This window comes from Tiliqua scincoides, chromosome 1 (genome assembly GCF_035046505.1).
Source record: "Tiliqua scincoides isolate rTilSci1 chromosome 1, rTilSci1.hap2, whole genome shotgun sequence".
Lineage (NCBI taxonomy): Eukaryota > Metazoa > Chordata > Lepidosauria > Squamata > Scincidae > Tiliqua > Tiliqua scincoides.
This window is the reverse complement of record NC_089821.1, coordinates 259,848,151-259,875,750: the sequence shown is the minus strand read 5'-3', so window position 1 is coordinate 259,875,750 and position 27,600 is coordinate 259,848,151.

The window sequence follows — 27,600 nt, the reverse complement described above, 5'->3', positions numbered from 1 at the left end:
CAGAAGCCAGGTTTTGCATGGTAAGAAGTTTGTAGCTGACTGTAGATGGTAGAGAGTCTGCTGCTGCCAGTTTGCACAAGCTCCTTCCAACTTTTACTCAGTATCAGCAGTGCTTGCTTGCTCACAGTTGCTGGATTCTTCTTGGACTCAGAGCAACATGAGAGAACAAACAAGTTGCTACAACACTATCTGTGCACTGTGTTCAGGCAGCAAAGAGGCCACAGCCCCTTTTAGTGACTGACCAAAATAGTTGGAATTTTCAGCAAAGCAAGTCTCTTGTATACTCCCTGTAAGGCTTTAATCCTATACTGTATGTGCTTACCATGGAGCAAGTCTCCATTGAATTCATTGAAGACTTACTTCTGAGAGTATCTCCCCCTTTTCTTGGCTGCTTCCCTACTCACCCAAGGAGAGGTCTTGGTATCTCAAAGGTCAGAACATGGTTGGTTTGGAGAAGCACTTAGATGGCAACCTTCAGTCTGGAAAGACTATGGTATCGCGCTCTGAATGGTGGTTCTGGAACAGCATCTAGTGTGGCTGAAAAGGCCAATTCGGGAGTGACAAACCCTTCCACACTGGGAGCAAGTGCAGTCTGTCCCTGGTCTGTCTCCCTGGCTACAGGCCTTCCTTCTTTGCCTCTTTGCCTCAGTCTGTTGGCCAAGTGTCTCTTCAAACTGGGAAAGGCCATGCTGCACACCCTGTCTGCAAGCGGGCTACTCAGAGGCCAGGGTTTCCCACCTGTTGAGGTCCACTCCTAAGGCCTTCAGATCCCTCTTGCAGACGTCCTCGTATCGCAGCTGTGGTCTACCTGTAGGGCACTTTCCCTGCACGAGTTCTCCATAGAGAAGATCCTTTGGGATCCGGCCATCATTCATTCTCACGACATGACCGAGCCAATGCAGGCGTCTGTTTCAGCACTGCATACATGCTAGGGATTCCAGCACGTTCCAGGACTGTGTTGTTAGGAACTTTGTCCTGCCAGGTGATGCCGAGAATGTGTCGGAGGCAGCGCATGTGGAAAGCGTTCAGTTTCCTCTCCTGTTGTAAGCGAAGAGTCCATGACTCGCTGCAGTACAGAAGTGTACTCAGGACGCAAGCTCTGTAGACCTCTATCGTGGTATGTTCCGTCAGCTTCTTGTTGGACCAGACTCTCTTTGTGAGTCTGGAAAACGGGGTAGCTGCTTTACCAATGCGTTTGTTTAGCTCGGTATCGAGAGAAAGAGTGTCAGAGATTGTTGAGCCAAGGTACACAAAGTCATGGACAACCTCCAGTTCATGTGCAGAGATTGTAATGCAGGGAGGTGAGTCCACATCCTGTACCATGACCTGTGTTTTCTTCAGGCTGACCGTCAGTCCAAAATCTTGGCAGGCCTTGCTAAAACGAATCATGAGTTGCTGGAGATCTTTGGCGGAGTGGGTAGTGACAGCTGCATCGTTGGCAAAGAAGAAGTCATGCTGACATTTCAGCTGGACTTTGGACTTTGCTCTCAGTCTGGAGAGGTTGAAGAGCTTTCCGTCTGATCTGGTCCGGAGATAGATACCTTCTTTTGTAGTTCCAAAGGCCTGCTTCAGCAGGACAGCGAAGAAAATCCCAAACAAGTTCGGTGCAAGAACACAACCCTGCTTCACTCAGCTTCGGATATCAAAGGGGTCTGATGTGGAGCCATTGAAGACAACAGTGCCCTTCATGTCCTTGTGGAAAGACCTGATGATGCTGAGGAGCCTGGGTGGACATCCAATCTTGGGGAGAATCTTGAAGAGGCCGTCCCTGCTGACCAAGTCGAAAGCTTTGGTGAGATCTATGAAGGCTATAAAGAGTGGCTGTTGCTGTTCCCTGCATTTCTCCTGCAGTTGTCTAAGGGAGAATACCATATCAGTGGTGGACCTGTTGGCTCGGAATCCACACTGCAATTCTGGATAGACGCTCTCTGCAAGTACCTGGAGCCTCTTTAGTGCAACTCAGGCAAACAGCTTTCATACAACGCTAAGGAGAGAGATGCTGCAGTAGTTGTTGCAGTCACCCATCGCCTTTGTTCTTGTACAGCGTGATGATGTTTGCATCCCTCATGTCTTGAGGTACTCCACTTTCTCTCCAGCAGAGACAGAGGATTTCATGCAGCTCAGTGACACTGATCTCTTTGCAGCACTTTAGGACTTCAGCAGGGATGCTGTCTTTTCCAGGTGCCCTGCCAAAAACAAGGGAGTCCAGGGCCACGTGAAGTTCTTCTAGGGTGGGTTCACTGTCAAGCTCCTCCAGCACAGGCAGGCATTCAATGTTGTTCAGCGCTTCTTCTGTGACTACATTTTCTCTGGAATATAGCTCAGAGTAGTGCTGCACCCAGCGTTCCATCTGCTGCACCCGATCCTGTATGACCTCGCCTGTGGCAGACTTCAGAGGGGCAATTTTCTTCTGTGTTGGACCTAGTGCCTGCTTCATACCATCATACATCCCCTTGATGTTGCCTTTGTCAGCTGCTATCTGTATCTGGGAACAGAGCTGGATCCAGTAGTCTTTAGCACATCTCCTGGTAGTCTGCTGGACTTTGCTGCGAGCAGCTCGGAGGACCTGCAGGTTGCGCTCACTGGGACAGGCCTTGTATGCTGCTTGAGCTCTCCTCTTTTCCTCAGTGACTGGTGTCAGCTCCTCAGAGTGGGCTTCAAACCAGTCTGCCGCCTTGTTGATCTTCTTGCCGAATATGGACAAGGCGGTGTTGTAAACGGCATTCTTGAAATGTTCCCATCTGTTGAATGCTTTTGCATCGGCCGGGCCTGGAAGAGATTCCTCAAGCGCTCGTGCAAATTCCTCCCCTTTTCTCTGATCCCGGGTCTTGCTGGTATCAATGCGAGGTCTTCCTTCCTTTTTCATGTGATACAGTCGCTTTGCTCGCAGTTTCACTCTGCTGCACACCAGGAGTGGTCAGTGTCTCAGGCAGCACCCTGATAACTGCGTGATAACTCCCTGAAGACCTGGGAGAAGCACATCTGAGTAAACATGCATAGGATTGTGCTGTAGGACTGTTTTGACACTTGCCAATTGGGGTAAGGATGGATGAAATGCAATTTTTCATCTGTCTTCTTTTTAACTATTTTATGTGCCTTTTCTCTCTGCATTGGTCTTTTTACCCACCCCAAGCCCTTGGGATATGGTGAGCTCCACCTTTAAAGACATAAACCTACGTGTTTGTTCAGCAACATTGAAACGATGGCAACTGGCAAAGCAAAGTGCCTATTCAAGCTTTGGTAGAAATTTGACCCAAGAACCCCACCTCTCCCTCCCTGCCTTTCTTTTCCTTCTTGCGTTGTTTGGTGTTTTCCAGCTCAGTTTCTCAGGCAGCTGAAGCAAGGGGGCTGGGAAATTGTTGACAATATTTTCACATGATGGCAATGGCAGAGTTCTCGTACTCTCTGAAAGACCTTCTGTTTTCAGATGGCATTGAAAGTTTACCGTCTTTCCAGACAAAAGGAAGAGAGACTGTTGCCAGCGGATGAGTTTGCCAGCAGATGAGTAATGGGCATAGCCTCTGCACAATACCCTCCTATCCAGTCCTAAATCTACATGGTGTTCTAAGGCTTTCCTCCTTCTCCAAAGCAACCATTGTCTGGCCTCCGGGATACCAAGGCCTCTCATTGGATGAGTGGGGGAGCAGCCAAGAAAAGAAGGGGAGGGAGTGTCTCTCTGACAACAGCAGTTGCTCAGGCCTCACTGCCCACTATCTTCCTTCTTATTGCTCTTCTGCAATAATACTTGGAAAACTTTCAGTCTTGGGCACAGTTCTATATACTGATACATTGCAGACCATCTGTAGTGCTCCTAGTTCCAAAAGATTACAGAAACACACTAAAGTTTTAATGCATTTTTGCTTTATCTACTTCTCCTGATCAAGTGCCCTTGGAGAAGCAATAAAAACAAAGGGTTTATTTAGTATATTTAGTAAGAATGGGAATTCAAAAAATGTAAGTCCCTGTATTTATTTTCCCATTTGCTGTTGCTGGAATACTTGTGGTTTGTTTATTTTTTTAAATTTAAATTTTTTAAAAAATCTTAATTATTGTTTGTAAAATGTATCTGAATTAATGTTCTCTCCAATTTATCTCTGCATGATTGAGGTCCTTATTAAATCCCTCATCTAAGTGTTTTTCTGATTTCAGTTCAATTTTTCCTCTTGCTTAAACTGTTTAGGAAAAAAAAAAATCCAGATACATTTGTTTTCCTGCTTGACTGTCACAGGAGCACAGTGAAGCAATTCAGAAGCAATTCCTAAGGCTTAACGATGCATTTTGTAAGTGTTGCTAAATTAATATAGAAAGTCTGCTTGTTCAGCTGATAAATGGCAGCATTTAAGTTCTGATCCTTTCCCACTAATTTAACTTTGCACAAACAACTGTGTTATTGTGCAGCAAAGAGCTAGGACATAGGATACTTTATGTATGCATTTTTCTTCTTCATTATCTTCCTCTTTTTTTTTTTTTTTTAATGAAAGCTGTCTGCAGCGTGTATCAATAGATAAACCACTTTAACTAAGAGTTCTGGCCATTTTAGGTACAACTGATACATTAAAGCTATTTTGAAAACTACAGTATTTTCCAGATGAATTTAGTTAAGTTGAAATATCATCAATTTAAGTCTTAGGACTTCTTTCATTCTTTTTTTTAAAGAGTTAATGTTTAAAACTCTTAGAATAGTTTGGCATTGTTCCCTGCCCTGAATAGCGTGTCAGCTGAAACACATTGCCAACGCAAACGAAAAGACAGTTTGAAAGAGTATAACCATGCAGAATTCCCCTGTGGTTTCTCTTAAAGAGGTCTTGTTTTTTCCCCCCATTTTACCATTCTCCTTTCTCAAACACAACTTGCTTCCTTTTATAAATGCCAACATCTTACTTTTGAAATATTTTGCACAAGTCAATGCAAACCAAGACATCATTTATGCATGCCCCATTGAACGAATGGGAACTGTTCAGGGTACGTTGTGACACTACCCTTGAGCCATTCTTTTCAAAGTGATGTGCTCAGGAGAAGTTCCTGGTAAATTTTATCTGTTGTAATGTCCCCCATTCCTTCTTCTGTTAACCATGGAAAATGCAATTTCCTTTGGAGAAGCCCTGGAGATTTATTGTCCTTGAAATGGTTTCTTTACAAATGTACAGACTGAACAGGGTCTGATTCATAATTATGAGGCAGTAGTACTGTTTGATACCTGTATACACTGGTGCTTTACCTTCTGTGCAGACGCGTGTGAAAGAGTGATCTACACCTTCAAATCCACAAGAACATGCAGTGACTTGCACTAAGGAGCTAGGGCCACAATCCTAACCCTACTACTACAATCCTACAATCTACTCAGAAGTTATTTTGTTCAATGGGGCTTACTCTCAGGAAAGTATGGTTAGGATTGAAGCCTACAAGTGTTTGCTACATATTTGAAGATACACCTTTCCTCTTCAAATTTTACAGGTATTGCTAACAAGAAATTGGCATGGAATTAGGGCCAAACCACATGTTTTGTGGGCAGGCCCAGTTATGCAATAGCCTGAAGCAGCTGTTTCAAGTGGTGTGATGAGAAGGAGATGAACTGAGAAGGGGTGTCTCACACACCACATTAGCCTGCCCATGCACCCGCCCTTTCTGGCCTACTGCCTGTCTAGCCACCCTGTGCTCTTTTCCTCCTCATGCCCATGAAGGATCAGGGCAGTGGCAGCCCACTTCTTCCAGCGCCACTGCTACAAGCAGTCACAGTGGCCAGAATGGAGAGAGAAGGCAGTAGAGAGCTTTCAAAATAAAGACTGGTCCACCTCCCTCTTGCAACCCCTCCTACCTCCACCTCCTGCTTGTCCCCAGCCTGCTACTTCTTCAGTACACAGACTGGGCAGAGCATGCTGGGAGTGAAGTCCTCTTTGGTTACCAGTATGCTGCACCCAGCCTATGTGTTTGAAGTATCAACTGAGCAGAAACTAGCTGATGATGGAACAAAAGCTAAAAAAAAGATGCTGCTCCACACTTCTCTCTCTTTAAATGGTCAGGGCAGAAGGAGGAAGTGGCAGAGCTTTAAAAGGGGGAGATTGAAGGGGACCAGAAATTATGGTACTGCTTCAACTTGGGCCAGTGCTGTTTGTGGGAAATACGTGACTGGATCTCCTGAAACCTTTTCTCCCTGCCTAACTACTGCTCTGGAGGTCCCAATGTACCAACACTTAACAATATGTTGTCCACTTTGCTGCTGGTAACAGGTGCTGGAGACAGTTTGCATCAGGGAATCAACATGAAAGGAAAGAATTAACCTGGCTTTCTCTGCACTTTGGTCCTGATTCAATCACCTGCACACACCTATGGCTGCTTTTAGGAAAAGAAAAAGAGATTGACCCAAATTACACAATATATTTACCATGTGATGATGTAGTAAAGGCTTACCTTTACTCCTGTGTACTAGATGCATGGGAGAACAATTGTATTGAGCACATCATCAATCTGTGATGATTGATCTCTCCCTTCTTTTTCCCCTATATATTTCAAACCCATTTTTACCTGCCCCACAGGTGTAAACATTTGGTCCCTGTTGCATATATGCAACTCTTTGCCACAGGAAGTAGTGATGGCATCTTGCCTGCATGCCTTTAAGAAGGGATTGGACAAATTTCTGGAGGAAAAGTTCACTACTGGTTATAAGTCATAGTAGGTATGTGCAAACTCTTGGTTTTAGAGGCAGACTGCCTCTGATTGCCAGATGCAGGGGAGGGTACCGGGACACAGGTTGTGTCTGTTGTCTTGTGTGCTCCCTGGGGCATTTGGTGGGCCGCTGTGAGATACAGGAAGCTGGACTAGATGGGCCTTTGGCCTGATCCAGCGAGGCTCTTAAGTTCTTATTTTCTTAATGTTGGGCAGAAACAGCTTCAGGAAAGTTTTAGTGTACAGTTCAGTAGGAAAAAGTCTTCCCTGAAACACTTTAAAGTCAGTGCTATTGGAGAAATGGCCAGATCTCCCTGGTTTTGTTCTCCTGGTGTCAGTGGAGTTTTGGACTACTAATTTTGGACTTATCATAAGGTCAGATCAGGGAAAAGGAGGGAGTTACCAGTTCTAGGACTGCCTCCCCACTCTGTCACAGAGCTGTATCAGCAATACAGAGGGTCTTTATGCTTTCCTCTGTGCCAGTTTCCTGTAAAAAAAAAAAAAAATCCAAAATGTGACTATTTAACCCTTAAAGTCCCATTGCAGAAAATGGATGGGGGTGGGGCAGCTGCACTGGCCCATGAAAGGATTTTAGAATGCAACTGGCGATGTGTGGAAAGGTGATGGGAACTGCAGGTAGTACTCAGTCTTGGTTGACCAACATGAAATTAAGGGAAGTGGTGGTCCTGGGAAAGGAACTACAGTGTATATTGCAAGAGATAAAAGAGGTGTGATGAGGTTATTTTGGGAGGCAGAGTACTGAGGACCCAGTCCTATCCAACTTTCCAGCACTGGTGTAGCCACAATGCAGCCCTGAGGTAAGGGAACCAATGTTCCCATACCTTGAGGCGGCCTCTGTGACTGCCTTTTCACCACAGGATGCAGTGCACACCACATTGGCACTGCTGCACTGGCACTGGAAAATTGGATAGGATTTGGCCTTGATTCTGCTACTAACTCTCTTCAGCATCTGAAACCCATAATTTTCCAGTGACAAAGAAAAGGTCTGAACCCTGGGCATTTGCTGAGTTTAAAATTTGGCCTTCTAGCATATTTGGACTTGACACTTAGCCCTGTGGCAGCAGAATAGTCCAACTTTCACTGATTGCCTGAGATTGGTGCGATGAATTATTATTATTATTATTAACAGTATTTGTATACCACTTTTCAACTGAGTTCACAAAGTGGCTTACAGAGAAAATCAAACAAACAACTAATGGCGCCCTGTCCCAAAAGGGCTCACAATCTAAAAGGATGCAAAAGAACACCAGCAGAAAGCCACTAGAAAAGACAGTGCTGGGGTGAGGAGGGCCAGTTACTCTCCCTCCGCTAAATAAAAGAAGAGCACCCACTTACTTACCCAGGTAGCAGGGGTAAATTTCAGCTATTTCACTAAGGGCACAATCCTAACTCACTTTCCAGCACCAACATAAGGGTAATGCAGCTCTGAGGTAAGGGAACAAACATTTCCTTACTTTGAGGAGGCCTCCATGAGTGCTACCCAACTGCAGAATGCAGCACATGTCCCATTGGCACTGCTCTGCCAGTGCTGGAAAGTTGATTAGGATTTGGGCCTAATTCAGTAGCATCGCTGATTTGCCTTTTGGTAGAGCTGATGGCTTGAGTTACTGAGTTGATATGTCCGGAGCTGTTGCTCTAAATACCTTTCTGTGGCCCACTTGCTTTCTAAAATCTGGATTATACAGATGGTTTAATGATAATAGGATGGTCAATTCTTGTAGATGGGGGCAGATGGCAGTAATTTCCTGGGTGGCCTTTTGGTAAGGTAGAACTCCATGGCTTGGATTTACAGAGTTCCTTGAAGATCCCCAAAAGCTCAGGCACGCCCAGTGGGAGTTTTGACCTTCTTTTCTTTGAAGAACAGATTTCCTCATATACTGTATCACAAATTACACTGAGAAACCTCCTCAATTTCCAAAGTGATTTACCATTCAGTATGAGGGGGTGGTTGTTGGCTACTGTTCTAATGTATACTCAGAAGGAAGACCTGAGTACTGCAGGGCATCTTCCATTGATTTTTTTCCCAGTGTCAATCTTCTTTCCATGCAAGAGAAGGGGGGGGGGGCAGGCTTCCATAATTGCTGACTCTCTCTCTCTCTCCCCCCCTCTTTCTTGTGTGTGTGTGTGTGTGTGTGTGTGTGTGTGCGCGCGCGCGTGTGTATTTTCATCGTGGTTTTCTAATATCACTCAATACTCAATCAAACAGGTTTAAGTCAAATCTCAAACGTGACCTTATGCAGAATCAGTCCTAGTAAAAACAGCTCCATCAATGCTTTAGGAACTGAAAGTCCCTGAGCCCTTTTGAACTCAGGTCATCTTAAGTGGACTGTCCAGCGATGACCTTCTGTAACACTGCCAGTGTTGTTGTTATTGTCCTCCTCCTCCCCAAAAAATCTTGCAAAAATGCCTATAAAGTGGCCTGGTTCACACGAGAAATGAAGTATGAGATCTCATAAAGACATTATACCATGAATGCTCTCTTTCTGCTACTCTAAGAATGGGTGGCTTGGAGGGTGAAAGGGTAGCATTTACATTTAAATACACCTATTGGGAACACACAAACAGAAGACTAAAACCATGGAACCCTTTTTGAAACCTTTGGGAGTTTTTGAAGCCTCTTTGATTCTTTTCATAACAGCCCTTTGCTCTTTCTCAAGCAAGCAAATATGGGAAGCAAAAGGACTCACTCCTCTGCTGAAAAGAAACTAAACCCTAAAGATCTTTGCATTGGTGGGACTTACTGGCTAATTATTTTTAAAGGGATCAATTTAATTTTCATGTACATTCAGCACTCCAATGCATCACTAAATTCTAAGCATGTTTCTCGGAAGAACTCTTGAGTTGAAGGTTCTTCCCAGGACTTTTTCTGTTCAAAAGTGGGGGCTGGGGCGTTGTGTGTTCGAGGTGGGAAAGGTTTCATGAAACTGCTTCCCTCACCTTTTCAGTTGCTGCTGCACCTGCTCTGTAGTTCAGATGGCAGCATTCTGCTTTTGGTTTCTGGCAGGGAGCATTTCTTTTGTTCCAGAGGAGGAGAAGGGTTGCCCTCACTCTGATTGTGCTTCACAACTCATCACACCTTTCCTTGGCCATGAAGCAAGGGGGGATGGCTACCTGCCAGCAATCAGGAGTGAAACCACTGCCAGTGGTATGCTCATTTCATATTTCATGCCTGAAGCCCCACCTCCAGATCACCAAAATACCCTTCTAAATCAGGGGTCTCCAAACTTTTTGGCCAGAGGGCCGCATCAAATGTCTGGCACGGTTTAGAGGGCTAAAAAAAACATTTAAATATAAAATTTATATAAATAAATTAGAGATGGAACTTAGATGTGTGAATACATGAATGAACGGGCTCATTCAGTCAATCTCTCTGGCCCTTAGAACACCCTCCAGATGCAACCAGAGCATAGTTCCAGTCATGTTTGGTAAAGTGGGCCAGGTGCTTTCAGGAAACAAGAGGCTGGCCACGGGCCGGATAGAGGCTTGCAGCGGGCTGCATCTGGCCACTGGGCCGGGGTTTGAAGACCCCTGCTCTAAATGAACAAATGTACAGAATTATGAAGCGAAGTGGGGATGGGATTTTGGCCCAACACTACTTGGAAGAATGATCCAATTCGGATCTCATTCAACAAGAGATACTTCCAAGTAATATATTTAACACTGAACACTTATACACATGCTCCTCAAGGTACAGATATTCAACTTATGGGCAGCTGCATTGGTGCTTTTGCACAGGCACCGAATATGCTTTGCTGGTGCTCCTGTGCAGGCGTGATAGTGCTGGGTGGGCAAGAACTAGCTACTTTCTGCCCCACGTTGGTTTCAAGTTGCGTATCAACCTTCAGAACCTAGCCTACCTATAAGTAGGGGGCTTGTGTCCCAGTCAATATCCCCCACCAGCCTGTGTGATTCCAGGAACCAGCGGAACCTACAGAGCACATGCTGCATTCTGTGGTGGGTGGGCAACCAGGAAGCCCAGAAGATGTAAGTGAAAATTTTTACTTACATCCTTGTAAGCTCTTGGCTGTCAAAGGATCTCCTCAGACCTATGTAGCTGGAATAAGTCTAAGAGCCTCAGGAGAATGTTGGACTGGGAAAAGGGGGATAGGAACGCAGCATGCACGACTGCTGCCAAGATCTCCCCGTTTGGCCCTCAGACTGCCCCCCTGCCCAGCCTGATCCACTCCAAACCCACCCCCACTGCCACCATACCTGCTTTGGCACAGCCCGTGTGAGTTGTTGGCACATGTGCTGGGCCTCTGGCCATTTGCACTGGTGGTTCTTCAGCACATGACAGTAGTGTGCCTTTTGCAATGCCGAATTCTGATCTCTGATCACAAGATCAGCTGCTGTAAGTCCCATATCGGATTACACTGCCTGTATATAATAGCTTCCTACACCTTTCCAAATCTGTTTGCGTTCTCTTCCTGAACTGCTTTGTCAGTCTGGATGGCAGTGATACCATTATAAAACTGAGAATGGTTTTAGAGAATGGTGCACTAAGGGCACAGTCCTAACCAGGTCTACTCAGAAGTAAGTCCTATTTTGTTCAATGGGGCTTACTCTCAAAAAAGTGTGGTTAGGACTGCAGCCCAAGGGTGCCAGCAGCCCTTTGCATGGCAGAGAACCCTCCAAAAGCCCCTTTGCACTATGCAGAAGAATACAGTTGCTTTTAGGGATACATTGATTGCTCGGTGACATCAACAATCATTTCGCCAATCCACACCTTCATGTCAGGCTCATTTACATGCCAAGCAACCAGTGTCTGAAAGCAAGAGTGGACAAGGATGAATGTGAGCATTTAGGGGTGAGCCCAGTTGGCATTTGCAAACCCACCCACTCAGCTACAACCCATCTTTATCACCACATTCCCATAAACATAGCCCTGTTCCCATTCTCCCCATTGGAAGGCATATGCTAGTTTTGCTATAATGATGTCAGCATTCCACAGACTGTAGTAGATGGTGTTGGCAGGGTATGATGTTGCTTAACTTTCCCAGAGAAAGTGAACAAACATCTTCAGTGTATGCCAAAGAATGACTTATGAGTGGCAGAACATTTTTTGCCACCTGGAGCAAATAGAAACCAAAGCAGTGTGAAATGAGGACCTATTTATTGCCAGCATGATCAGGCAGCCTCTTGTCTAAACTCAGCAAAACCTCGAAACCCCTTGGAATCCAGCTGTAATCCTTTTTCCTTGTGCCTTTTGCAAATAAATACCTTATAACAAAAATCAGATAAATTTCCCCATACAGATCCAGAAACTCAAATTATATCCTTTTCTTTGATGCCCAAACTGTTCAAAACTCATTTACTTCCAGCAAACCTAATGTATGTGGGTACATGAGACCCAATTTTAAATTCTGTGTAGTCTAAGTTTATCATACTCAGCTACCAATTACAGAGTTTGAAAAATCTGATCCAGCTTCTCTGTCACTATTACTTGCCTTGCTAAGAAATCTGCTTTTGTTTATATTGTTGTTGTTGTTGTGTATTGCTGATAAAGCTTAATGGCTAGAATTTTGTAAGAAAACAGTTCCTGCCCAAGGAATTTATAATCTTGTTATAATCTCCATATTTTGTCTGTAGATGCATGCATTTTGTAACATGAAAAGGGAACACTAGCTCATCACAGCTAAAGCCTATGCGTATCTATTAAGAAGTCCCATTGAGTTCATTGGGACTTACTCCCAAGTGTGTATGGGATTGCAGCCTGTTTTTCATCCTAATATATATGCAGGGAGGATACCATAGGAATTGTAAATCCCATAGAGATCCCTTAGGGATGTTACAGAATACCTGTGGGGACCCCCCTCTATAACCTGTAAGATTCATTTGGTTTGTTGTTGTGTGACTAAAGCACATCAATTTATGAACATGGGCCTCCACTTCCGAGGTTTATATCCTGCCCTTTCTCCAGGAAGCTCAATGCTGCAATGGTGTTTTTATGCCTGGACTGACAAATGCTGCCTTCCCATCCCTGTCTCTCACCCCCTTACCTAGCAGTAGTGATGTTTTTTGCCCAGCCAACAGGTGAGTTAATTGATGCTCCTATTCCTTCCAAAAGGGAGAGGGAAGGCGTGGACAAGGAAGTCCAGGAGAGCCCGCTTCAGGTAGGTGCATGGATGGCTTGCAGTGCACATTTAGTTTCTAATTTATTCCACGACATAACTGTTGAGAAGTCATTTAGGTATTCTGCTTTTAAAAACACACATAACATATGTACACAGGGGAAGAGTAATGAGTTCAGGGATCCAGTCTAGTGGCCATCAGTGCAGCTGTATAATCTGGCAGTGAAAGAAAATCGGGGATGAGGGTGAAGGTGCACAAAAGTTTATTATCACCCTCAAAACAGTGCAGCACCTGCACCAGTGGCCCAGGAGTTATGGTTGCAGTTCATAAAGCCGGCCAGCATAAGGCCTGGATAGGATTGGGCCATAAATGTAGTTGCAAATGAAAATTCTAAAAATCAGAATCCAGTCAGAACAAATTCTGGATTTGACTAGTAAATGAGAGAAGCTTGATTAGGTTGAAGCCTGGTTGAAATTCAGTAAAATTCAGACCACGATTCTGAGCAGCTGTTGTTATAGCCCATTTACTATGAGCCCATTTACTATGAGGACCTAGTATCAGGAAATGTTGGCATTTCAACCTTGGTTTTCTTGCTTTCCAGCTGGAAATGCCAGTTCTTCTTCAGCTCATGAGGTGTGTAACAACTCAAAGCCCACAGAATACACAATTGGAAGGCTCCATCTTTTAGAAATGTCAGATTCGACACGATTAGTAGACTACCCTCTCTATCCATACTGACTCTTGCCTCAACTGAGGATAGCCTGCCAACACTGAATTTTATGTACATTAATCTAGTGATTATGAATGTTGTAATGACACTTTTGTCATATGCATTTTGCAGCTGATGATTTCCTGTAGGCTTGTCTGGGACTGAGAAGTGGGTGATATGCCTTTAAATATTTTAACAGCGCTAATGAAATGTCTGCCACTGCAGCACATTGCATTCAACTCATGTACATTTTGTGCACTGTGTACACATGAGAGCTGATCTCTGTGTGCATATAGTTATTCATGAATTACATTAACTGTATATTCAACCATATACGTGATACTTTCTTTATAAATGGACAAGTCTCCATATTGACATTTAAAAGGCACACATGCACAATAATTCACATGAAAATGTGTATGCACATATAGACACCTGTGTACGTGTACCATGTACAATGTAAAACACTCTTTCTTTAGGAACACAGGGAGTTGCTCTGTACTGAGTCGGACCATGCTCAGTGAGATCTACAGCAGCTTTCCAGGGTCTTTTCCAATTCTCTCTGGAGATGTCAGGGACTGAACCTGGGACCTTCTGTGTGCACAGTATGTAATTAATCCCTAAGTTACAGTCCCTTTGCCTTTCTTTTTGTTTATAGCCCATGGAATGCTGAAGTGTTAGAATGTGAGCAGTGAAGTGAAGTGTTAGAATGTGAGCAGCAATTGAAGGTAGAACCCCTGGAGGGTGTGAGTATGCAGTACCATTCTGTGCATTGATCTCATTGCAATATATAGACTTCAGACACAATGCTTTATTTCAGGGCTCATATTACTTGGAGTCCAGAATGGGATTGTTCTCTTCAGGTTTAGGCTTTTTCCAAGCATTCTTTGAAATCTCAGCATGATCTGGACAATTCCAAATGCTTCCCTGACTGTCTTCTGTTGCAGCTGGTTTCCCTCTTTGGTGTTTTTGAGCCCCTCTTCTTTTTTGCAAAACTGGCCTTCTAGCACAATCACTAGAGCGGTGATTTTCAACCTTTTTCTCACAGCACACTGAAAAGTCACTAAAATTTTCAGGGCATACCATCAGTTTTTTTCTTTTTAGAACCGACAAGGCATGCCACACAGCCAGCTAGGGGATCAAATCCCCCAATGGCTTTACTTATAAATGACCCTCCCCCAAACTCCTGTGGCACACCCACAGACCATTTGCGAGTGGCACACTGGTTGAAAATCACTGCAATAGAGTGTGAGGCTATCCTTACCAAGAGTCCAGGTGAGCTGGCAAACTACAATTCCCATGGATCCTTGCATTGGTAATTTCCTTTTAAAATGGCTGCTAGGTCTAATGGATCCCCAAGGAGCAGCTTTCCCTGTTGCGGCCCCCTCCCCATTATGGAGGGCAAACTTTGAGGGAGGCAGAAAGGGATCAGGATACAACTCAAAATGGTCCAAGCTTATATACAAGCTTCATGAAACTTTAAAGAGATTTTGGCTAAGACTACAAAATTTACTACTGATGAATGGGAATGGGGAAGGGGACAGCTTGTTTCCAACTCCCCCCATTCCAAAACCTGACATAATTCATGGTGTAACTGAAATTGGTTCATCAGAGCCCTGGCGGAAGAGGGGGTAAGCCTGCCTCTTGCTTGCCCCTGTATGGGGAGACCCTCACCCCGAATTCTATTCCTCGAAGTGGTTAGGTGTTTTGCTGGTCTGTGATGGAACTGTGGGAGTGGCTTTTTATTTATTGATGATATAGAATTTTCAACTGGATCTGTCCAGATTCTAGCTTTCCAGCATATTCTAAGGTAGCATTTCTCAAAGTATGCTCTTGGGAGCCCTGGGGCTCCCAGAGACCCCTTCAGGGGTTCCACTAGTAGCACACTGTAAGTGGCTGCTGTTTGCCCCTGCCTGGTTTGCTTATCTGTCCTGTTTGTGGCTCTCCTTCCTCATTCCCCTCCTTTTCCAGCTGTTTGCTGATATTTGGTTATTTGGTATTCAGTGCTGTGCCACTCCATGCATTCGCTGTTACTCTGAGGCTCTCTGACATGTGCTGGGTGGGCTGCATAAGACTTCTTTTGGGCTTGTATATGGTTGGCAACCTTCAGTCTCGAAAGACTATGGTATAAGCCTACAGCACCCAGTATTCCCATGCAGTCTCCCATCCAAGTACTAACCAGGTCTGACCCTGCTTAGCTTCCGAGAAACTCTGGAGATCAAAATGTGGGAGTACTGCTGTTCTCAGATATCCACTCCATCCTGTATGTTAAGTGGGCCCATCAGCAAGGTTGGGATGTACATTGTTTTCATGCGCATGCATTTGCATTTATGTGCACTAGAACTGAGCTGCAACTGTGCCTACTCAGTTTTAGAGACTCAACAATTCAGCTGAAACCTGAAAAGCTATAACTCTAGCAACTTAGACCATGAACATTTTAAAGCAGCACCCCTGATATTTCTCCAAAAGACAAAATAGGGACAAAGAAATCTCTGGGTGACAGGTAACTCCTCTTAGCCTAGCCTTTCCTCACAGAATGATTGTGAGGCTAAAATGGGTGCATGGAGAAAAAAATATATGCTACCCTGAACCCCTTGGTGAACAGTAGGGATAAAAATGTAATAAAGACATTCCATCATAGGTGAGGAAGGAAGGCAAGTGTCCATCCTTAAAATCACCTTGCTATCCTATCTGAATTAGAATATTTATTATGGATTTGTACTACTTAGGAAGATTGTGATTTGAGAAACAGAGTTCCTCTCCCAAGAATCTGTGATTCCCCTTCTCTGCCCACCGAATTATAACCTCCCCCCCCTTTCTGGAGCATTGAAAGAAAACTTGATGAGAGAAGCCTACTCAACATTTTTAGTAGTAGGTTTATATAAACTGTTAAAAGCTTGTTTGCTTTTGGGGGGTATCAATGGCCGTTTAAATTTGCTGGTTTGTACTTTTACTTGCTGTAAACCACTTTTAGCATATTTGTATATGGAAAGGTGGTATTCAAATATAATTGATTATGACTTTGTTGACTGGACCAGAGGGAGGCTGGTGGCTGATGAGCTTGGCTGGGAGGGAGATGGATCAGCAGAGTTGTGAAAAACCTGTAGTAAAGTATTTTTAATGAAGAGCAGGTTCTTTATTGCTGAATTGCTCAGCTTCCCCACAAAACAGGACTTTCTGTTCTGCTAGGTTTGGGAGGAAAGGTTCAAGTCTTTAATGGGAAATAAAGTTGTAGATTTCATTTAGCTCAGTTTTTATTTATAACCTTCCTCTATATCAGGGGTGTCCAAAGTTTTTGGCAGAATGGCCACATCGTCTCTCTGACACTGTGTCAGGGGCCGGGGGGGGGGGGAAGAATTAATTTAAATTTCAAATTTGAATAAATTTACATACGTTCACATAAATGAATATATTAAAGATGAACTTAGATGAATGAGTGAAGGTCTTGCAATAGCTCAAGGCCAATAAAAGGCCTTGCACAAAGCAAGGCTGGCCTTTCCTTTTCTGCTGCTACTGCATCACAGATGTGAAACAGCAAGCAATGGAAGGAAACCTCATCCCACAGCTCACGTGAGAGGTCAAACAGTTGCCCTCACGCTGAGAGCAGTTGCATCCAGCCAGTGTGTGCTCCAACAAATCACTGGAGGGCAAGAGGCTCATTAGAGACTGGGAGCTCTCTGAGGGCCACATTGAGAGGCCTCGAGGGCCACAAGTGGCCCCAGGGCTGGGGTTTGGGCACCCCTGCTCTATATACTGTGAATAAGCAATTATGGCAGGTTTCAAATATTCCAAACCTTTCACCTACGGTTTTGAATTCTTACAACATTCTGCAGAGTAAAATAGGGGGTTACACTGCAGGGGGTTACATTTTGGCTGAGTCTACACATACAGCAGAATGAGGTGGGGATGGGGAACAAGCCTACTGTGTGATTGGGTTCCACATATTGGTTTTTAAATGCAATAGCCGCTGTGCAGGGCCTGGTCCTATCAGGACCAAAGTGAGGGGGGAACTTTTGCTCATTGCCCTGCTGTTGTCCCAATCTGGATCAGGCCCCTGCAGCTGCCTGATCAGCTGCCTGATTTGCCTCAGGATGTAAGTTCCCACTCTGTATCATGTGTAGACTAGGTCCCATTTCTGCAATTGTGTTTTATTCTGCATTTTTCACATTGCAAATTCTTTTCCCACTACTTGCCATCAGCCTTCAAGATGTGATAGATAAATATCCCCATAAATAAGTGGATAATTCAATTGGATGCCTCATTTCCAACTGCTTTCGAATAATTGTCAAGCTACCACTCACTGCACATGCCCTTGTTTCCTTCTTCTCTGAAAACGTTGCAAGGGTTTGGATAGAGACAGAGCTCCTTTATCACCGTGATAAACATGATGTTCTCCTCACACAAAGTTCTTGTCATGAATGACCTTTCATCTTGGAACTGCCACGACCTTCTTATTAATGCTGTGCTGTGCAGCTTGCAGAAGCCAGAGTGCGGGTGGGGTTGGGGGGGAGGAGAGAGAGAAAGGACATGATACGGCTCTTGTTTTTAATCCAGCTAATTAAAATCTGCATGCGCAGAGTGTAACTGAGAATGTAGCATTCGCCCACCACTTTCCCACAGGCAGGGAATAAAGGTCTTCAGTGTGGCAGAAGCTAACCGGGCTTTGGAAAACAGAGAACAGAGCTCACAATTCATCCCAGCATCTCTTATCAACTCTGTGGAGTCCCACTCCCCGCCCCACGGCCAGCAACTTTGCTACAACAGAACCCAGCTCTCTCTATTGCTTGCTGCATCCTACTAAAATGTGATAAAAGCTAAAAATATGTTCATTCTTATTTGCCAGTCTCCAAATAGAAGTCCATTTCCAATGATCCTTTCAAAGTGGCCGTGTTTTGTATTAAACCTGTTTACTGATAGGCTGTTTATGCTGCCAGGAAACAATTTGAATGGCATGCTTTAGCAGTTAGCCCTCCATATGGTTTCAGTGTGAGACTGCATTTACTGAAATATCACTGTTACTAATAAGGAAGCTTTCTTGAAAGGGTAGTGGTTTTTGCAGTGCAGAAACCATCTCTGTTCAAATGATGTTAGTTCTGTTCTGCTGAATGCATGAAAAGAAAAAAGTGCTGAGTGCAGACCGAGAAACTTTAGAAAGAGGAGAGTGAATGTATTTTCACCTTTCTTTATTTACAGGGAAATCTCCTCATATGCTAATTCATATAATATTTCCATACAATTCATACATAAGTATGGATTTATTCCACTCATATTTAATAATGATCCTCCCCCCTTGCAATGATTATATTTTTGCTATATGGTGTTGCAGCAATACGAAATACTATGTACAAATGATAAAATGGCAAGGATTTTTAACCTTTTGGTGAGATTCCTATGTAAATGTTTGACTGTGTAAACTCATCCTAATCTTGAGCTTGTTCCAATTTATTTATTTAAAAAAAGGTGTTTTGGAGCTTAAGAAAATTGCCTGGTAGCACTGGTGATCCGGGCCCCTGTGCTGCTTGGGGCCAGGACTGCAGAATACCCCCCCCCAAACAGGAAAGAATGCTGCCCCCCCATTGCGTCTGGGGACCTTTGGAGGGCCAAGGAGGGAATGCACAGCCTCCTCCGGCCCTCTGAAGGCCTTCTAAGGAATCTGGAGGGCCTTTAAACCTCATCCTTAGAATTTTTTTAGGGCTAGGGAGTGTGCACATGGCCTCTCTGGCCCTTCAAAGGCTTCCAGATGGGGCAAAGAAGGCAGTGGGGGGCAAGGAAGGTGCCGCCACCCCTGCAGGTGTGGCCTCCCAGGGCATTCAACTTCCCTATGTACACCAGTGCCTGGTAGGGTTGACAAGTCTGACTGAAGCATTTGCTGGAGCCTTTATTCTCAGCATGTCCCAACAGTGAACATTTCTGGAAGCACTTAACTTTTTTCTGTTCAGGCCTCCAGAATTCCTTCCGGTAGTCACCTGGAGATTGATGCTAATTCCTGGAAATTCCAAGTCATTCTTGGAGGATTGGCAACTGGAGATTTTGCTCAATGTTGGCATGGCAAGCCAGGAAGGCTGTGTGGTGCTGGATGGCACCCTGTAAGTGCACCATGGCGCCTTGGGTCACCGTGACATACACTTTGAGATCCTCTGTCCTAGAGTTATTAATTCTCACAACCCTAGTGAACCTTGTTGGAAGCAGGGGCTAGTTTTCTTTCTCCTTTGCCAAAATACGCATGAACAGTGAGTGCTTCAGGTTTTGGGGTCCATAGGCAAGGTGGCCACTGTGGTCTGTCTACTCCTTGGCGCTGTCACTGCTGTTTATTTAGTCGTGTCCAGGATTGCCAACTCTGACTGAAGATTCCCAGTATGACATAATGTCAGTGAGCCAAGGAGGCCCTGTTAAAATCTCCAGCATTGCTTTCAGTAGTCGTCTGGGAAGCTGATGATTCCTGGAGCCTCCAGGCCAATCCTGGAAGGTTGGCAATCCTCGTTACCACTCCATCTGGGCCCAATCTGTACCCCCACTCAGATGGAGAGGGTAAGGTGCATGGGAGGTAGCTCTTCTTACTCTCTTGTCACTGACTTGAAGAGGGCAGGAGGCGAGAAGAGGACAGAGCAGGGCTGCTGTCACTGTGGGGGTAGGCAGTGAGCCCATTGCTGGGGTGTGGGCCCCAGGTGGTATGCAAAAAGTGCCAACCCCTATCTTTGGTCCTGCACATGAATCTAACTAAGAAATACTACATTTCCCTGGGGTGACTAATTTGTAAAAGGTATTTCAGCACATCCTTGAGCAGGAAGAATAGCAAGGTCTACAAAAGGTACCAGAAGCAGAGCCTCTGAGAGGAATTTTATCAGGGAACAAAGTTTCTTTTGAGCCCCTATGCAAAGGGGGAGAGATGAAACGGAACAGGGGAGAGTGGTGATAGGTGAACAGAATGGGAGCAGGGGGAGTGAAACAGGGGAGGGTCAAAACAGCTGGAAATGTCTTTGGAGCCCGGGTCTACCCACCCATTTGGCATTGGCAGCTAGATACAGTAATATGGAAAACCAAACACACTCCTAAGTCTCTCTAAAATCTTTTGAATATACAAAATTATGCAGAAAATTAGCATCATCATATTCAGGCTCACACTAGAATGGAAAGTGTCCTGGGTGAACTAAGGCTTACCTCTGCAGCAACTGTAGTCCTACAGCTGTGTCCCTGAACTCTTATACACTCCTTCATGGTAAGCAGATCCACAAGCCAGAGAGCTACTGTAGCAGGCCAGTTTTCTCCCAGGTTTAACACTGTGTTAAGGAGGGTCATATATGCATTCCTCGGCCCAGCATATATGACTTACCATTGACTGCAGTAGCTCCAGCTGCATGCTCGAGGTAGTGTCCCCAGCATCCCATGTGGATCACAAGTCTGAGTAGATAGGAAATGGTAAGATCCCAGGAAATTTCTGGGCCCCCTCCTTTGGCTCCTGGGCCCCTTTTTGACCCGGGTACTAATTACCCCCTTTACCCACCTCTCCTAGGCCCTGGCCAGAAGCAACTTGGATATTAATCTTTTTCAGCAGGTGAACTCTACAGAAAAGCATTCACTTGTCATAATTTGAGGCTGAGGCACCTGGCATTGCACACAGGCTCCAAGCTGGTCTGGTGAGCCCTCCATGGGACTCAACCCTCTTTGATCTTTTCCTCTCTCATTAGAGAGCGACATATTCTGCCACAATTTCCTGCTGGGATTGAATATTTGGAAGGTTACTGGGCTGCGTGAATTAAATATACAGCCCAAAGAGAGCCACTTTTCACAGTTCCCATGAGCAAAGTATCTGCATGTGAGCATTTCCGAGCGATGACCACAAATAATGGCTCCAGCAGCTGTGCGCTTAGCTATGCCTAGAGCCTTTTCAGGTGCATCTGTGTGTCTCTGCAACATGACATACAGCATTTTCTCTGGGAACTGGATGCAGCCTCACTAGGCTGAACACAATGAAGGAGTTCTTAAGAAAAAAGACATAATAATGAGGTTTCCCCAAATGGTGACAGTTTTGATGTGACCCCTACTCTCAGAATAAGATTGGAAAGGACCCTGGGGCAATAATACTTCCTCACTTTCATAAATTGTGCATCCTTGTTGAAGGTATCTTGAGAGTATTATACTACAAGTTTACATTGGTGTTACTGGTTTAAACGTCATGGGTTTCTTCAAAGGATCCTGGCTACTGTAGTTTGATGAGGGCAGTGAGAATATCTATTTGAGGGATAGAGTGGCGTTGCTTACTTAATCTTGTCCTTACTGTTTTATCTGCACAACAATCCTGTGAGGTAGGTTAGGCTGAGAGAGAATGACCGTTCCAAGATATGACATGGAGCTTTATATTCAAAGATTTGAATCCAGGTCCCAAAGGCCAAAACGCCAGACTACTGCTTAGTATAGGGATTACAGATTAGTTTAGGGATTGAAAGACTGACAGCCCAATCCTATTGTGGATCTCATGACCTGCTGCTGTAAGTCCCAGTATGCTGCTGTCATGTGCTGTGGCACAATGTGATCCATGTGTGCTGCGGCACAAATGGATAGAGGATCCACGCATTGGCAGCAGTGTGCAAAAGCCTGCTGGAGCTGGTAAGGTGGCAGTGAGGATGGTTCAGGGGAGCATTGGGGTGGGGAGTGTGGCAGGTATGGGGAGCTGGCATAGATTTGAGAAGCCCTGTTGTGGGACTTGGTGCTTCCCCTGGGAGACTTTTGGCTGCTTCCTGGCACCCGCTCGATACAGCGATAGCTGCTTTGGCTCTGCTGCTCCAGCAGGTGCCAGGAAACTCAGAATTTGGCTGTCAGTTTCTTACTGTGACCAGTTTGCTGGAAGTTTTGCAGATCAAATCATTCACAGCCATCCATGTGGACTTCACATTCACAGTTCTGGTTGATGTCTCCTCTGCTTCTGTGGTCCTATTGTTATGGACTCTTTTCACATTGTGCAGAATGGGGATGTGGACAGGATTCTTTTAATGCAAGGTTGTCAAATTGCCCTCTTGACCCTTGCTGTAGGCTTATTATGTTTGCCTAGTGGGAAGTGGAGGGAAGGGATGGTGCTGATAGCATTGAAGCTGGCTGTGGTTTGCTCTCTTCTGAAGAAGCCCTCTTTGGACTCCAGGTGAGGCTGAACAGGTTGCAAATAAATCCGGACCAAACAGAGGTTCTCATGGTCCAGAGACTTGTCAGCAATCTGTTCCGAATGGGATTGCACTCTTGCTGCACGAGTAAGTTTGCAATTTGGCGTTCCTCCTGGTTTCCATGCTGCTCCTGTATGGACTCGACAAACTTGAAGGGAGAGGTGAATGCAGGGCTACCATTTTCAGAGACAACTGTCTGCCTGTGTTTTTGTAATGACTTGTACCACCCTAGCTCTGAAGAACCAATTTGTGTCTCAGTTCCAGCTTCTGCATGGCCCACCCTATGCTGTTTCTCAAAGCAAAAGATAAAGTTACCTTCCTATTTACAGGAGAAATAGAATGCTGACGTTGTTGAGTAGTGCCATCAATGTCCAGCCCTTAAGCAAAAATACTATCAATGGAACACTCCTTCAAGCTGAAATTCAAATTGGGATAGTTTTTCCCCTTCCTGTACCAGTTTTATAGCACTCAGATTTAAATAACAGAAACACATACACACACATTACAGCAGAGTAACATATTCTAATTTATGGAAAAAATCTGCTTAGATCAATTGCTTCAGTGAGTAATGCCCTTTGGGCAATCAAGGCAGCTTACAGTTCATTTCATAAACATTTGCTAAATTAAAAAAAGCTGCCTCTGAATGCTTAAGAGTTTGGTTAGAAACAAATTGGTAATGAGCATCATAAATCACATGGGAGTGGGAAAATGTTGGAAAAAGGGTGTCCAAACAATTACTTCTTACTCAACTCGCAGTTTGTCTGGCTTCGTCCCTAAACCATGATGGACTGTGTGTATGAAAGGCGGTATTCTCTCCTTTGCAGTGTGATCCAGAATTCATGCACAGCAATGTTGGCCACCCGTTTTTCTCTTTCTTTTGTTGAAGCTCTTTGAATGAAGCTTGTTGAATGTGTTTTTCATTCTCACAAGTATGTTGCATAGTACAGAGTGCAATATGACACACAGATGGAACTACCATCCATGCATCACATTTTAACATCAAGAGCGGTTTGGTGGAATTTTGCATTTCTGGATTGGTTTGTCTGCATCTGGCACCGGACCTCTACTTTTACAGTGTAACCCTATGCATTCTCACCTGGAAGTAAACTAGAACAAGACTGGACTTACTTCTGGGGAAGTGTGCATAGGATTGTGCTGTTACTGACACAGCATAGCAAGTTTTTCTATTTTATTCTGCTTTTTAAAAAAAGTTATACTGACGTTTTAAATGAAATTTTTGTTATGCCTTTTCAAAGGCCAGTTTATGAAGAAAAGTGGAATATAATTAAAAATAAGCTGTATGTACATACATACAGAGCGGTCCTGAGAAAGCCTCATGTTTTGGAAACCACATGGCAAAGTGATCCTTTAGTGTAGGGGTGCCCAAACCCCAGCCCTGGGGCCACTTGTGGTGCTCAAGGACTCCCAATGCAGCCCTCAGGGAGCCCCCCATCTCCAATGAGCCTCTGGCCCTCTAGAGGCTTGCTGGGGCCTGCACTGGCCTGACGCAACTGCTCTCAGCATGAGGGCGACTGTTGGACCTCTTGCGTGAGCTGTGGGATGAGGACTCCCTCCACTGCTTGGTGTTTCACATCTGTGATATAGTAGCAGCAGCAAAGGAAAGGCCACCTTGCTTTGTGCAAGGCCTTTTACAGGCATTGAGCTATTTCAAGACCTTCATTCATTCAAATAAGTGCATCTTTAATATATTCATTTATGTAAATTTATTCAAATTTGAAATGTAAATTAACTGTTTTCTTCCCTGGCCCCCGACACAGTGTCAGAGAGATGATGTGGCCCTCCTGCCAAAAACTTTGGACACCCCTGCTCTAGTACAGTGGTTCTCAAACTTTTGGCACCAGGACCCCTTTTCTAGAATGAGAATCTGTCAGGACCCACCAGAAGTGACATCATCAAGCAAGAAAATTTTTAACAATCCTAAGCTACAATCCTACCCACACGTACCCAGGAGTAAGTCCCATTGACTATCATTATTAAAAGCATGTACATAGTAGCCTGTTAAAAGTACAGTTCTTTAACATTTCCCCAAATGTAGTCACATACCATGGTAGCAGCAAGTCTAATATATTAAAAATAAAATATTGAAATGAATGGGGACCCACCTAAAATCAGCTCACAACCCACAATTTGAGAAACACTGCTCTAGTGGGGCCTCTAACACTAGTGCCCCCCCCCACAAGGTGGGGAGGGGATCTGCGGACATGCTGCTTTGGGTGCCCAGCAGGGAGAGAAAGCAAGATAGAAATTTTGTAAATAAATAAATACTGAACAGAGGCAGGTAGCTGCAGTGAGTAGTAGCAGCAATGCTCCTCTCGATGTTGAGAAGCTGCAGCCACCAGGCATTTTGATTCCCTCTTAGTGCTGCTATTTTTTAAATATCTTATTATGTCATGATATTACTGTTATCGCATCATCACCCTGCCTCATCTCATAGGGAAAATGGTTAGAGATACATAGAAAGCAAATATAACAGTAGATTCATCAAATAAGATACATACAAATCTTATTGCAAGCAGGATGTGATGTTTTGAGGATGTTAGTGGCATGGCAGTGATAGGCATATTCATCATTTCAATGAAACCTGGGATTTTGTCCCTGTTAATATGAAATATTTGCGGCCGTAACTGTCTTGGTGAGGCACAGGGCTGTTTCTCATTAGTGGTGGTTGTCAGAAAAAATGAATATGCTGCTGAGTGTTCAGTTTCTGGGAAAACGTGGTTGAAACATGAGCAGCTCTCGATTCGGAGCTTGGAGTCAGATGTTTGCAGATGGGATGTTCCCCATTAAGTAATGACTGAGGGCCATATGGAACACATTACAAATCAAAATACTGATTGATGAAGTGCCTGTGGTCAACTTTCTACAGAAATGAGAAATTTGAATTTATTATCACATCAGCATGGGACTGCTTTTACGTACAATCACATTCTGTTTGCCTTTCCACACACACCCCACTCTCCTGCCCTGTTTTCCTCTCCCATTTCCCCCAAATCTTAGATCCACTCTTCTATGATAAACAAAACCTGAGTAGAACTTTCGGGTTGATTTCCATGATGGTCATTAATTTAACGTATGTGCGCTGAGTCAGGATATGCCGCCAGGTAGTAATGAATAGAGCCAGAGCCCTTTTCATGACACCTTCCTTTAGTTGTGCTGCTTATAGCTCCAGAAAAGTCCTTGCTGGAGGTGAATAAGGATAAGCAAAATTTTGTGCTTCTTGTGAGGTTTGGAGGTCTTGGTAGAAAAGGGACCCCTTCTCAGCAAAGGCTGATGACTAATCCAAAGTCACTCAGTGAGCTTCTTGGCTGGTATCTGAACCTCAGTCTACCTGGTCCTACTCCGCCAACACCAATTGCTGTTTGTCTTCTTGCTGTACATATAGTGGACCCTTGATATCTGTGGGGGATCTGTTCCAGGATCCCCCTGCCCTCCACGGTTACCAAAATCCACAGGTCTCGGGCCCTCTAATCCTCTAGAGGTGATGGGAGTTATACTTTTGTTACCCCTGGAGGATGTTCTGAGGGCCAGGAAGGCTGTGTGTGGCCTCCAAAGGCCTTTAAACATTACTTCCATATTTATGATAAACCGGAAGTGACCTTCTAAGGCCTCCCAAAGACCTTAGAAGGCCTTATGAAGGCTGTGGAGTCTGCATTGACAGCTCCTGTCACCTCTGGAGGGTCCATGTTGGGTTGACCCTGTGGGCTTGGGACCCACGGATAGTGTATCCGAATCCGTGGATACACTATCAGTGGGTGCACTGTGTTTAGTTTTTATTTTGGGATCAGACATCATCTTTATTTATTTATTTATTTATTTATTTATTTATTTATTTATTTATTTATTTATTTATTTATTTAAAGTATTTTTCTTTAAATTGCTGCTTTTCCATGATTCAAAGTGACTCACAACAGGTAACATAATTTAAAATTTTGAACAGCTCAATCCTCCAGAGTCACAGCGTTGGTCTTGTGTGCGCTGCCATGGAGGTGGCCATTGCAAAAGTGCTGGAAAGCACTTTGTGATGGCAGAGCAGTAGCAGGGGCTGGTGCAAAGGCCTGTATGGGTGTGAAGTTGCCTCATGTGCTGGTGGGAGAAGCATTGGGCACCAAGAACAGTAAATGCTGCGCGAGTAGCAGGGAGAGGGAAGGTTGCCAACATGATTTTATATTTGGTAAACTTTCTTTGGTAAATTGTAAAAAGGGAAAATTGGATTAAATTAAATGTAAAAAAAAAAAAGTAACTGCCAGTTGCTTTGGTGTAAATTCATAAGCAAACTATGGAAAGCCTGTTCTCCTTTTCCATGCATGCTTTGACCTTATCATCATCAGCAGCAGCAGCCACAAGAAAGGAACTCAGATGGCCTGAAAAATCACAGTGAAAAAATGGAAAAATCCTGTGTACAGCCTTGGAGGATTAAAATTACTTTGTTAAAATGGAGGCCATTTGATGGAGTTACCATGTGAATAACTAAGCAGGCAGTCTGAGTTAGAAAGGATAACTGAGGACAAGTTTGCCAGGATAAAGAAATTTCAAACAATAAAGGCACAGGTTTAAGATTTGAGAAAGTTTTTTTTTTTTTTTAAAGTGAAAACTCTAAGAATGAGGGTAAATGAAGCATAGTGGAATATTAGTCCAGCTTAGAAAAGCTCTGAAGGAACTCAGCCATTCACTTCAAAAACAGATGCAAGTTTAACTTTATTGCTGAGGGGAATTATTGCAGACACCACTGGATTCTGCCTGAAAAGCATTCTCTTGAAGAACATTAAAGCTTTCCTCTCACCTCTCTTTTATTGACTTTGGATGGCAAATGTGGCCCTCACCAGCCAGTTACCGCTGACGTCACAAAGGCATGAAGGACATCAATGGGACTTTGGTGCTCTCATTTAGAACCAGAGGGTCACTCACTCGTAGGAGATGGGATGCTGAAAAAGAAAGTGGCCCAGAGCATGCTGTTTGAAAAGA